Source organism: Antennarius striatus, chromosome 9 (genome assembly GCF_040054535.1).
Source record: "Antennarius striatus isolate MH-2024 chromosome 9, ASM4005453v1, whole genome shotgun sequence".
NCBI lineage: Eukaryota > Metazoa > Chordata > Actinopteri > Lophiiformes > Antennariidae > Antennarius > Antennarius striatus.
The window spans coordinates 8,954,738-8,968,485 of NC_090784.1; positions in this window are offsets into that span (position 1 = coordinate 8,954,738).

Genomic DNA, 13,748 nt, shown 5'->3' on the forward strand with positions numbered 1-13,748 from the left:
GTGTACTCTAGTTCTCACCATGAAAACTGAAGCATTTATATGTGCAAGGAAGCACAATGATTGGAACATTTCTGTAATGATGTTTTTTTTCTTCTGAGGCAGACAGTGAAGAGCTCAGAGCATACTATTGTGAACCTGTGTACACCAGCCTACCAGAACAATAGACAAAACAACACCATTCGGTTTCACCAACATATGTAGACAACAATTGCAAAATACATTCAAACCTTTCTGATACAATATAAACTAAGAACAAAATCTAAATTGTGTTGCAGTGGGTTTTGCTCTTTCTGCACACACATTCTTTTCTGTGTGGTTTGAATGTCCATCCTGTGTCTGCATGAGTTCTCAAACTTCCTCCCACCACAGAAAAGTAGGTGAATTTGTTACTCTAAATTGCCAATGTGATTTTGTTTTTCATGTGCACTGTGATGAACTGGTGGCTTTTCCAGGGTAAACCTCGCCTCCCACCCAGCTGAGAACAGCTGTATGAATGAATGAATGAATGAATGAATGAACGATGAATGAATGGATGGATGGATGGATGGATCGATGGATCGATGGATGGATGGATGGACGGATGGATGGATGGATGGATGGATGAAAGAATGAATGAATTTCTGCAGCACCGTTCCGGGTTCAAATCCTGCTCTGTGCGGGGTTTGTATGTTCTCCCCGTGTCTGCGTGGGTTCTCTCCGGGTTCTCCAACTTCCTACCATCTCCAAAAACATGCGCTAAACTTTTCGTGAAATCGTTGACATCGAAGCAGAGTAACTATTGCTGTGAAGTTGAAGACTTGCTGCCTTGCTCTCCAAAGTGAACAGACCTGTTTGCGAGAGATTAGTGGATAATCATGGTAATATCACTGTTGGATAAGTATATAATATATCTCCAAGAGGATTGAACATGTCAGGTTAAACGGGAACTTGCTGCCTTTCATCTATTTCCTCTCTCAATGAAAATCTAATGTGTAGCACCTTGTCTTCTCTTTCATTCAGAAAGTGGGTATCAGGTCTCACTGTAGGTAGCTAAAAATACTTTATTTCTCATTTGATGAGCACTGAATCAGACATTTAATTCACTTTGACTTGCCACAACATGCGTGTTTGTATGTCTCTGTGTAGCTCCGCAGTGCACTGGAGTTTGTCCCCACCACACGCCCTATGCCAGCTGGGATAGGCTCCAGCCCCCCACGACCCACGCAAGCAGATGAAGCAGGTAGGAAGATGAATAAATGAATGAATGAATGAATGTGAAGCCCAAACACCAAGAATTGCTGAATAAGAAAAAAAGATCTGCTTCATTATCTGTTCATCTGTTATAGTTTCTTCCTGTCACATGCCAAACCTTCCCATCAAGCGTCATGAAAATCTGTCATCTAGTTTTCTTTAATATCAGACAGACCAACAATTAAACCAGCAGACCCCAGCAAAACTACTTCACAAAGATAATGATAAACAAAAGGCAAGATTAGGGGTAATAGAAGGGCTGACGTACAGTGCTCACAACTACTCTTTTGCTTTAATTATTGTGCAATATCATGTCAAGCACAGTGACAAAGTGATTAGATGAGTAACAGCAAGGTTAAAGACCCATAAATATAGTTTTAATAAAAGACCTCTAATCTGACACTACAGATCCCAGTGTGATGACATACATGATCAAAGTAGTCAGACAATGGGAAACATTAGGTTTTCCAATACCTGGAACAAAATTAGTTAAATTAAACTCTCACATGGTTTCACCATGAGCCTAATCTGCTTACTGGTAGATTCTCATTAACAAACCCTGAGTTTGTCTGTGACTCCTACTCCTACTGAGCCTGAAGCAGATCTGTCGAAGTCTTCTCATCTATTTCACTGATAAATAGGCTGCAATAATTTGTATAGCCTTATGTCAAAAATTACTGTCACAAAAACATTTTGAGACAGTAATCCGTGCCTTTGTGACCACTCGACTGGATTACTGTAACAGACTTTATGTAATGGTTAGTGGGTCCTCCATAGCCCGCCTTCAGCTGGTTCAGAATGCAGCGTAAGTCTTTTAGCAGGAACGAGAAAGTACGAGCACATCTCACAGATTTTAGCATCACTGCACTGGTTGCCCATACATGTTAGGATTCATTTTTAAATCCTTTTATTTGCTTTTAAAGCCTTAGATGGCCTCGCTTCACCCTACCCCTCTGAGCAACTTCACCCATACACTCCCAGCCACTCCCTCAGGGCAGCTGACCAGCTGCTCCTCACACAGCCTAAAGTCGGGCTGAAGAACGTGCATTTTCTGTAACAGCTCCTAAACTATCAGGCAGGCTTCTTCACTGTCTCATTTTAAATCTCTTATTAAAACCCACCTCTTTCCCCTCCGTTTGACACCGTCTAGACTCTAGAGTGTTGATTTGAATTTTTATTTTATATTTTATTTAATCGCATTATGTTGATTGTTTTACAGTGCGTCTGTTGTGTTTTTTTAGTTATTGACTGTGCAGCAATCCACTTCATTTTTACAGCACAATGGTGCTTTAGAAATAAAGTGGATTGAAAAACTAATCAGTAATCTATACAACAATCTCAAGATACACATCTGTAATGTTTCACACACTGTCACAGTTTACCACGTTCATCTTCTCTGTGGAAAAGGTGGTTTCCAATCATCATTTTCATTGGTGTTTATTTTTGTATTTCATACTGACATCTATGCTGAGCAGGTGGCTGATTGTTGCTCCACCTCAGAATTACTGTCTTTAACTACTGTTCGTGATGATCTTGCTGTAGTAGAGGAGTCCAACAAGACTATGACGAGACAGACATATTTATGCACCGTCTGGACTGACTACAAGAAAGCCCATGATTCAGTGCTACATACATGGATGCTGTAATTTTTGGAACTGTACTATATCAACAGGACACTAACAGCCTCTATCAAGAACTCAATGGGACTGTGGAATACAAATTTACAGGCATACTTGAGTATAAGTTTGCAAAATATATCAAGGATATCTAGTGTCACCACTGCTGTTCTGTGCAGATTTCAGGGGTAAAAATATAGAGGGCAGCATCTGAGACATCAAAGACAACTAGAAGTGCAATTTGATCCCACATACTACTAGAAAACATAAGTCCATACGGAAGTCAATAACATCTAAATACCTCCAGTGAGTAAGGTTCTGAAAGGTAAATAGAAGTTCAGAGCCATCATCATGCCCTGCCAGTCATCAGATACTTTGTTGAGATCATAAACTGGGCAACTGAGCAGTAAACAGCCACAGATATCAAGACAAGAAAGCTCCTCACTAAGTTCAGCATCCTGAGGGTGTTCATTTAATGGAAAGATGGAAGCTGAGAGCTAGTGAGCCATAGTCCAGGACGAAACTTAAAAAATGCTAGAGTATATTAAGAAGATGGCCCCACATAATAAACTGCTAATTGAATGCCTCATGCAGGAGAAACCTGGTGAGTAAAGGAGGAAGATTATCAAACAGAGGGATAAGCCCCTGTGATGTTTGTATCACTGTCAGATAGAGGAAGTGCTGGATTTAAGAAAAAATTACTAAATGCTGTAACAAAGACTAACTCACCAGTGATGGACAAAGAACAGAGGAGGGCAGTAGTGATATGTGTTGGAATTCCAACTCACTGGGTCATCAGGGAGAAGGTTTAAAAGAACCAAAGGTGGAAAAAACAACTGGAACAGATAGTGAAGGTCAAAGTTGACATGGCCTCCATGGTAGTAGTTAAACTCACAGAAAGGTTTCCCAGTTCAAGGTTAAACAATTCATAACTCACCTTATCTTTCCTAACTTTGTGAACCCCATGTCTAGCAGTAACCCCGTGCTGGGAAGCTGTCACACATACTGAAGACTCACATCACGGAGAACAATCTGGTCTGCCGGTTCTTTGACGATGTCTGTGTAGTGTTTTCCCTCCACTTTGGACACATGAGCTCCAGTATGCGTCCACCCCCCCCCACACTTTTTCCTGAATGAAACCTGGGACTGGGCCTCGGGTTCTACCAAGTCCGCCAAGAAGTCATTGATCTTTACTGAGTGAATTTCATGTGATTGTTGTTGCACCAAGGGATGAAAATCTCTATTTTTTCCCTCTAATGTTCTCCTCCAGATGAAAAAACTGCTTTAGTTCTAGTACATAAAGTAAGTGTACAGACGTCCTGATTTTAATGGAGACCACATTTTTCTTCTGAACAAGGAGTTATTGTTGCTGAATTTATTCTGTAGAAAAAATTTTCTAATAATGGAAAATTATTTTTGTTGAGTGTGCCACAATTTGTAGAAATTGGTGGATTCTAAAATAAATATATAGCATTAAATACTTACAGGTCATAAAGTCACCCGATCTACAATACCAAATAAGGTTACTGAGCTTTGAATAAATTTTAGAAGTACAACAGTAAAGTCTCAGTACTTGCATATTGTTGGCAAAAACCATACAACAAGAAAATAGACCTCACTGGTAAACAATATAATGTGATAGGCTGGGTGGTGAGAGCTCATTCCTTCCTCTTAATGGCGTGTTCAACATTGTGACCAACAAGTACATTAAATTTATCTCATTAGTTTAATGTAAATTATAAATAAAATGTAAATATGATGTCTGAGCAAATACAACCAGCAAAATGCAAACAACATTTAGTGGAGAGTTTGTCTTGCAGCTGGTTATACTGCCTGGCTCTTTGCCTCCATTCTACTTTTTGCTTTGTATCATATCATATTATCATATTATCGTATCATATTTCCAAAGTAACTTTAATGTGCTGTTCTTTTTTTTTTTGGGGGGGGGGGGTTGTTTTTTTGTTTTATAATTAATTTTAGTTGACATTCTGAAAATATAGATCCATATTGCTACCAGTGGCACAATGGGTAGCGCTGTCGCTGCAAAACAAGGCAGTTCCAAAAACATGTGCTTCAGGTTAATTGGCCATTCCAAATTGCCCGCAGGAGTGAGTGTGTGTGTGTGTGATTGTATGTCTTGTACATGTGTAGCTCCGCAGTGCACTGGCGTCGCGCCCGGGGTTTGCACCGCCTCACGCCCTACGACAGCTGGGATACGCTCCAGCTCCCCGTGACCCACAAAAGCATATTAAGTGGTCAGAAATGAATGAATGAACTGCTACCAGTACTGCATCATATTTTGTGTTTGCAACAATTCTTCAATTCTCTGACTGTGAAGTTCCTGCAGTGCCTTTACAGTCTGTTTTATAAATCAGTGGATTCTTTAACATGCTTCCATGGGGGGTGGGGGGGGGGTTCTAGTAGCCACTCTACTTTGCAGACAGTCTGCAAAGTAGAAAAGTAGAAACTGTTGTGGCAAGTCAAAGTGAATTAAATGTCTGATTCAGTGCTAATCAATGAGAAATAAAGTATTTTTAGCTACCTGCAGTGAGACCTGATACCCACTTTCTGAATGAAAGGGAAGACAAGGTGCAACGAATTAGATTTTCATTGAGAGAGGAAAAAGATGAAAGGCAGGAAGTTCCCGTTTAACCTCACACATTCAATTCTCTTGGAGATATATTATACAGTATACTTATCCAACAGCCATATTACCATGATTATCCACTAATCTGTCGCAAACAGGTCTGTTCACTTTGGAGAGCAAGGCAGCAAGTCTTCATTGTTACTCGATTCCATGAAAAGTTTAATCATTTAAACTGTTTTTTCTTCAGAATAAAATACATCTTTTTAAATTCAGAAATGCAATGCTTTAATTTTGCTGATATTCTGGCACATTTTTTGGCATGTTGCTGTAAACTATGTGTTCATGCAGAATCTTCAGGAGTGTGAATTGTTCCAGTGGTAGAAATTTACACTGTGTTCCTCCAGATTAATCAAATAATTTGAATATCTTCTCTTTTCGATTTTTCCCTTCAGGGGTTGCCACAGTGAATCAGTTGCCTCCATCTAACCCTGTCTCTTGCATCCTCTTCTCTCACACCAACTACCTTCATGTCCTCTTTCATTACATCCATAAACTTCGTCTTTGGTCTTCCTCTAGGCCTCCTGCCTGGCAGTTCAAAACTCAGCAACATTCTACCAATATATTCACTATCTCTCCTCTATACATGTACATACCATCTCCAAACCCTCTAACATGTGCTGTCTCTCTAATGTACTCATTCCTGATCCTATCCATTCTGGTCACTCCCAAAGAAAACCTCAGCATCTTCATCTCTTCTACCTCCAGCTGTCTCCTGTCTTTTCCTCAGTGACACTGTCTCTAGACCAAACAACATTTCTGGTCTCATCACAGTTTTGTACACATTTCCTTTCATTTTAGCTGAAACTCTTCTATCACACATCACACCGGACACTTTTCTCCACCCTTTCCATCCTGCCTGTACATGCTTCTTCACCTCTTTTCCACACTCTCCATTGCTCTGGACTGTTGACCCTAAGTATTTAAGATCTTCCACATTCTTGATCTCTGCTCCCTGTGACCTCACTCTTCCACTTGGGTCCCTCTCTTTGACACACATGTACTCTGTCTTACTGCGGCTAACCTTCATTCCTCTCCTTTCCAGGACAAACCTCCACCTCTCTAGCTTCTCCTCCACCTGTTCCCTGCTCTCACTACAGATCACAATGTCATCTGCAAACATCATAGTCCATGGAGATTCCTGTGTAACCTCCTCTGTCAGCCTGTCCATCACCATAGCGAACAAGAAGGGGCTCAGAGCTGATCCCTGATGCAGTCCCACCTCCACCTTGAACTCCTCTGTCACACCTACAGCACACCTCACCACTGTCCTACAGTCCTCATACATGTCCTGCACCGCTCTAACATACTTCTCTGCCACTCCAGACTTCCTCATACAATACCACAGTTCCTCTCTTGGCACCCTGTCATAAGCTTTCTCCAGATCTACAAAAACCCTCTGACCGTCTCTGTACTTCTCTATCAACATCCTCAAAGCAGATACTGCATCTGTAGTACTCTTTTTTTGGCATGAAACCATACTGCCGCTCACAAATGCTCACTTCTGCCCTTAGTCTAGCTTCAACTACTCTTTCCCGTAACTTCATTGTATGGCTCATCAGCTTTATTCCTCTGTAGTTACCACAACTCTACACATCTCCCTTGTTCTTAAAAATGGGCACCAGCACACTTCTCCATTCCTCTGGTATCTTCTCGGTATATGATCCCTGTTAACACAACCCAGTCAGAAACTCTACTGCCACCACTGTGATATGTTTATAAAAAAAAAAAAATGTCCCTCTCACCCTTGTGGGGTGGTATCTGTGTGTCATCCTCAAGCTCGGGTCCTCTACCAGAGGCCTGGGAGTCTGAGGGTTCTGCGCAGTATCTTAGCTGTTCCTAGGACTGCGCTCTTCTGGACTGAGGCTTCAGATGTTGTTCCAGGAATCTGCTGGAGCCACTCTTCCAGTTTGGGGGTCACTGCCCCAAGTGCTCCTACTACCACGGGGACCACATTAACCTTAACCTTCCACATCTGTTCCAGCTGTTCTTTCAACCCTTGATATTTCTCAATCTTTTCGTGTTCCTTCTTCCTGAGGTTGGCATCAGCTGGAATCGCCACATCTATCACCACTGCTCTCTTCTGCTCTTTGTCCATCACCACAATGTCCGGTTTGTTAGCCAGTAGCTGTTTGTCGGTCTGGAAGCTGAAGTCCCACAGGATCTTAGCCTTGTCGTTCTCAACCACCTTCGGTGGTATGTCCCATTGGGATTTGGGTATTTCTAGTCCATACCGGGTACAGATGTTCCTGTACACTATCACAGCTACTTGGTTGTGCCTTTCCATGTATGCTGAGCTGGCGAGCATCTTACACCCTGCTACCACATGCTGGACTGACTCTGGGGCTTCTTTACATAGCCTGCACCTTGGGTCAGATCTACTGTGGTAGATATTGGCCTCTATTGCCCTTGTACTTAGGGCCTGTTCTTGTGCTGCCATGATCAGTGCCTCTGTGCTGTCTGTCAGTCCAGCTTTATTCAGCCATTGGTAGGTCTTCTTGATATCATATATATATATATATATATATATATATATATATATATATATATATATATATATATATATATATATATTACAGACTTCAAATGGATAATTAAAAAAATTGTTAAAACTTGAAGTTTCTGCATATCTTCATAGTAAGAAAAAATAAATAAGAACAATCAGTAAATAGCAAGTTGTGGTTTCAATTCAAACTTTATTGAAAGTATACTCGCTACAGCAGACTCTTAGTCCTGCACTATGCAGAATTACTGTGTACTGACTACACCATAGAGCCTTCTCAAACACAGCACAAGCAGTGATTTGTGAATTACATCTCTCTCAAGATTTCTGGAGAGAGATGTGGCTGTTTAGTTTAGTGTCTTTGTGTGGTCAAAAAAAGTTATGCATTTCAACATGAAGTGCTTTTGCACACCAAGATTCTAAACATTGTATTTGTATTCAACACTGGAGATGTAAAATAAGTACTGAAAGTGTGGATTGAACAGAGGAAAAAATAGGAAAGAGGTTGTGCAATTCTTCCAAGTGTATTGTTTGTGGAATGAGTGGAGGACACGGAGCCATTTCAAACCTGGGAATTTACAAATACAGACTTTCAAAATTTGAGTGATATGGCGACTTATTCTGTTGTACACACCAGCCATGTCACTGAAAACTGTGCTAAACCAGCTAATACAATTGTAATATACTGTGAAACATTAACTCAGTCCACTGAAGTTTCAAAACATTGGCTGGATTAAGACAAGAGGAAGCTGGGAATATCTGACTGACACATGTCATCTTAATATGGTGCAAAAGGTGTAAATTAACCAACATCTGGAGTGGCTCCTATGAAAACCATATCAAAACTGTAAAGTGCACGTCCAGTTCCATTTTTCAAATGTATTTGAAAAAGTAATCAGTAATCTATACAACAATCTCAAGATACACATCTGTAATTTATTTTACTTTTAACCTCTTTTTTTTTCATTTCAAATAAAATCAGCAGAGGTGGTTGTAACTATCTATCTATCTATCTATCTATCTATCTATCTATCTATCTATCTATCTATCTATCTATCTATCTATCTATCTATCTATCTATCTATCTATCTATCTATCTATCTATCTATCTATCTATCTATCTATCTATCTATCTATCTATCTATCTAACTATCTATATATCTATCTAACGCACTACCTTTACAATTGAGTAACTTTTTAAGATAAGATCAACCTTTAATAGTCCCAGTGGGGACATTTGTAAAGTTTGTACAGTTTTAGATAAATTTTACATCAAAGACCAGCATAAGTTTTATTTTTACTTCAGTGAATGTGTGAAGAATTAACTGTACATTTACTCCGTTACTTTGGGCTGTTTGTTGATGTTTTGTTTCGCCGAGGCATCCGAGCCTGGGACTCTGTGACTGTCACATGACATCATGTCACCAATCAAAGATAGCTGAGAGTGACGTCTAACTTTATTTCACCAATCAAGTGAAGCCAAGTCGTCACATGACCGAAAACACCCCCCCCCCCCGGCAACATGGGCTGAAAAGGGCCCGGATGCATTTCTGATGAATCCGAAGAGATGGGAAAGTTAGCGTTCACTCTGCTGACAGCGAAAGAAAAACAGTTACAGAATGCGTTGTCATCTGTGTCTCCCCAAACAAATGGAGGTCTCAGCTAACAAAAACTCAACGTCGACTTTGAGAGAACCCTCTGTGCTAAGTAGCGCCGTTTCCCCCTTTTCTTTCCCCCAGCTGTCTGTACACGATGTTAACCCGTTAATCCTCGATCACTGAGTGCATCCGCAGCTCAAGGAAGAAACATGATTATTACCTCATGGAAAAGTAATAAAGAGTTCTTATGTATCTTGCATATCAGTTTATAAGTAAAGCAATCCGTATTAAAATAAATAATTTCCCTACGGGGATTATTAAAGGATTTATTAATTTATTTCTGATAAGTAACAATTACTCGGTGTCATGGTGTGTTTTACTGAGACTTAAATTTACAATGGAATTTGACTTTGGTTCTTTTGGGGCCTACACACGTTTGAGTTTGCTGCTGTAATGAAACCTGTTGTAATGGCCCATATTCCTCCAAGGGCAGCCATCAGTGGACTTCTCGCTGCCAACACTTCACCCATTGCAAGAAGAGTTTAAGAAGTTGGAGTCATCATGCAAAGTGTGTGGCCCTCTAATCGATTCCCTGCAGGGTGGAATTGAAAATGCTTTGGAGGCATCATACAAGAGCCAGACTTCATTGCAGTGGGAATTTTTTTTTTTTTTACAAAATTCTGGACATCCTAAACTACAGACGAGAACATGCTAAAAGCTGGTAAATGTACTTGTGAATCAATTCAAGTGTAAATCAGTATTATTGTACAAAAGCTCTGCCATAAATGCTGGCTTTTCCAAAATAAGAACACATTTTAATTGATACTATCTGAGAAATATGGATTTAACCACATTTTTGTTGAGATTGTGAGGGCTGTAACTTTTTTTGTTAATTTTTTAATATAAAAAACAGCAGCTTAGACTATTAGATCAGTAAAACAATGTGCAAACGTAACTCTTCTGAAAACATTTTATCTTGCAATAGGCTTTGACTACATCAGATGTCACCTGATTACTGACTTGGAGCTTGATGAGGATGCCCATACCAGTGGCGGTCCCTCCAATGAGATTATCTGTCTCTTCTGCTCATTGCTGTTATATGTATTTGTGCATTCATATTTACTATGTGACATTCTAATCAATAAACAAGTAGGTTACCCACCAGGTACACAGTACTTGAGTGGGGTTTTTTGCATATCATTTTTTCATCCTTGCTCAAGTAACACAGGGTGGCTATACTTTTTACTTGAGTTGTATTACAGGTATTCTAAAGTGACAGTATTCATACTTCAGTACATTTTTTTTGGCTGCTCTACCCACCTCCAGAAATCAATGATGAGTTTTTTAGTGTCTATTGTATTGAGTGGATTGAGTGTTCACAGAACATACCCCACCAGCACATTTCCTGGTACTTCCTCAGGGTCAGCAGCCTTCCCTGGGTTCACTGACTTGAGTACCCGTCTTACTGCATACTCCTGTACAGTGAGTCTCCGGGAGTTAGAGGACATTGACATTTTTGTGCTGAGACTGGGTGTTGTTTTCTCAAAATGAGCAAAAAGGCAGCTCAGCTCATCACCCCATGAGGCATCTGCATTGTTAGGTGTTGTGCTGCTGCTTTTACAGTTTTTAAAGTGCTGAAGTGCCTTGGCATACTATCCTGGATTGCTGTTTGAAAAGTAGTCCTCAGTTTTCCTAATGTAGATCCGTTTGGCATCCATGATGATTCTACTTAGGTCATCTCTAGCAGAGCTGCAGAGGATGTGTCCCCTGTTTAAGGGCAGTATAAGAAACTTGTCACATTGTCAGTGCAGTGGGTGATGTAATTCAAGACAAACAAAATGTTACTGGCCGCTAAATGGTTTCTGCTTCTGTAATTAATATCTAGATATATTTCCTGTAATTGAATCTCTAAGCCATTCTCATACTGTATATCTGCTTGACTATTATATTATCAAAGGAAAATATAAGAAACATTCAGTTTATACAAAAAGAACTCGTCTGTATTCAAATTTACAACAAGACAGTCATTTTCTTCCCATCAGTCGAGTGAGACAGAACATGGTCAGTACTGTGAAGGACATAAACCCCAGGAGGAACATCAACATCAAACCTACATCACGTTTGCTGGTAGTCCACTAGGATCCTGAAAGCAGCACAGAAATCATGCACAAAGGCGACTGTATGCTTTCAAGACACCCTGGTGACTCTCCACCACAGCCCAGGCAGGAAATGTTGTGGCTGGTCTTGTGGCCAAATCAATTAGATGACAAAGGCATTTCAAATCCACAGAAAAAATTGTATTCTTTTTTATATCTCAGTTTCAGCAATGGTCCATAAGATTTTTGATGTCACATTTTGCTCTCAATTGATTTTTTCTTTCTTTTCATGTTTGCTTTCTTTCTGTCTCATGCCATTCATTACTCTTCTCTTATTTCTTGCTACTTGAATGTACTTAGAGTAATTTGGTCTCAGAAATACGCTGTCAAATACGTTTTAGTGTTTTGAGAAGCAATACAGTGGTGCACTTGTAAAAAGGACATTAAATAATATTATAATGCATAAGGTGTCTATATCCTAAATTTAAAAGTCTTCTGTTATCAGAAAATAGGTCAGATACAAACATGCAATGAGAAAGATAAACATGACTTCAGATTTTATTAACAAACACATTTCCAATTTTTTTTAATCATTCCACTCTATTGCACATAAATATGTAATGGCTTGGAATTATAGTTGTGTAATATTGAAAAGCACTGACATTGACAAATACTGCTAAAAACGTGTCACAAATAAGCACAAGAAAGAAAGTGGCTTTGTCAAATGTGAAGTTATATATCAGGAAATTATATTATACCAGACATGCTTTTATTGTAGATTAGGCCAAGGAAAATGTAAACTATGGGAGGGACTGTTAACCTCACAAACGTGATAACTCCCACCAATATATATTTATAAAAACATTTGCAGCTTGAACTGTAATAATAGAAAGCCTTTTATTGTCACTATACATGGTATAATGAGATTTGGGGGATAATGTGTGCGTGTGTTTTTTTCAGGAGCCTATACTCACATATGTACTCATGTATGTACACACAGACACACACAGACACACATATATATGTATATACAGTAATTCCTCGCCCATGCGAGGCTTCACCTCATCGCGGATTTTTAGTAGGTAGTCACATGATACTGTACGCGCATTCCTTTGGCTGACAGCTTTAGGAAGTACGCTGTGTTCCATGAGTCTCAGAACGCAGCGCACTTCCATGAGACACAAATGTGCTTTAAACAGTCTATAAAAATGTTGGAACAGGTAACACAGATAAAAGGTGGTTTAATAGCAGTATGGGGAGGGTTCATAAACGTTTAAATTACTGTAAATAATAAAATAAACAGTTTGTCGCTATATCATGGAATTTTGTTGTTGTGGGTGGTTCCTGCATCGCATTAACCGTGAGTAATGAGGAACCACTGTATATATATATATTCACCTCATCACGGATTTTTAGTAGGTAGTCACGTGATACTGTATGCACATTCTATTGGATGACAGTATCCGGAAGTGTGCTGTGTTCCAAGACTCATGGAATGCAGTGCACTTCCGTGTATTAAAGAAACACTTAAAAGCGCTTTAAACAATCTATGAGCGTGTGGGGAAAGGTCAAACAGATATATGGTGGTTTAATATCAGTATGGGAGGGTTCTATAAATGTTTAAATTACCATAAATCATAAAAGAAATTGTTTGGCGCAATATTGCGTAATTTGGTTATTTTCAGCTGGTCCTTGAACGCATTAATGGCAAGTACCAAGGGATCACTGTATCTTATGTCCAATATCTAAACTCAGGGTCAAACACACTGCTTCAAGACATGCTGGGAAACACTTACATCCTCCCAAACATGCTAAAGCTGTAGATATAGTGATGCTATTTCACCAACACCAACCTATGGATTATCAGTAAACTGTAAGGTCTTTCACACAAGAAGAATGAGGCCTTTAAGTCAGAGGACAGCAGAACAACATGAGCGTTGATGGTCAGACATGAAGAAGATCATTGGCTGTGAAAGGAGAGCTCCCTCATCACCCTCCTGAATTCCCCGTGGTCAGGTCACTGTACCTCTTACCCCCACCTACCACAGAGCTGACTCTACT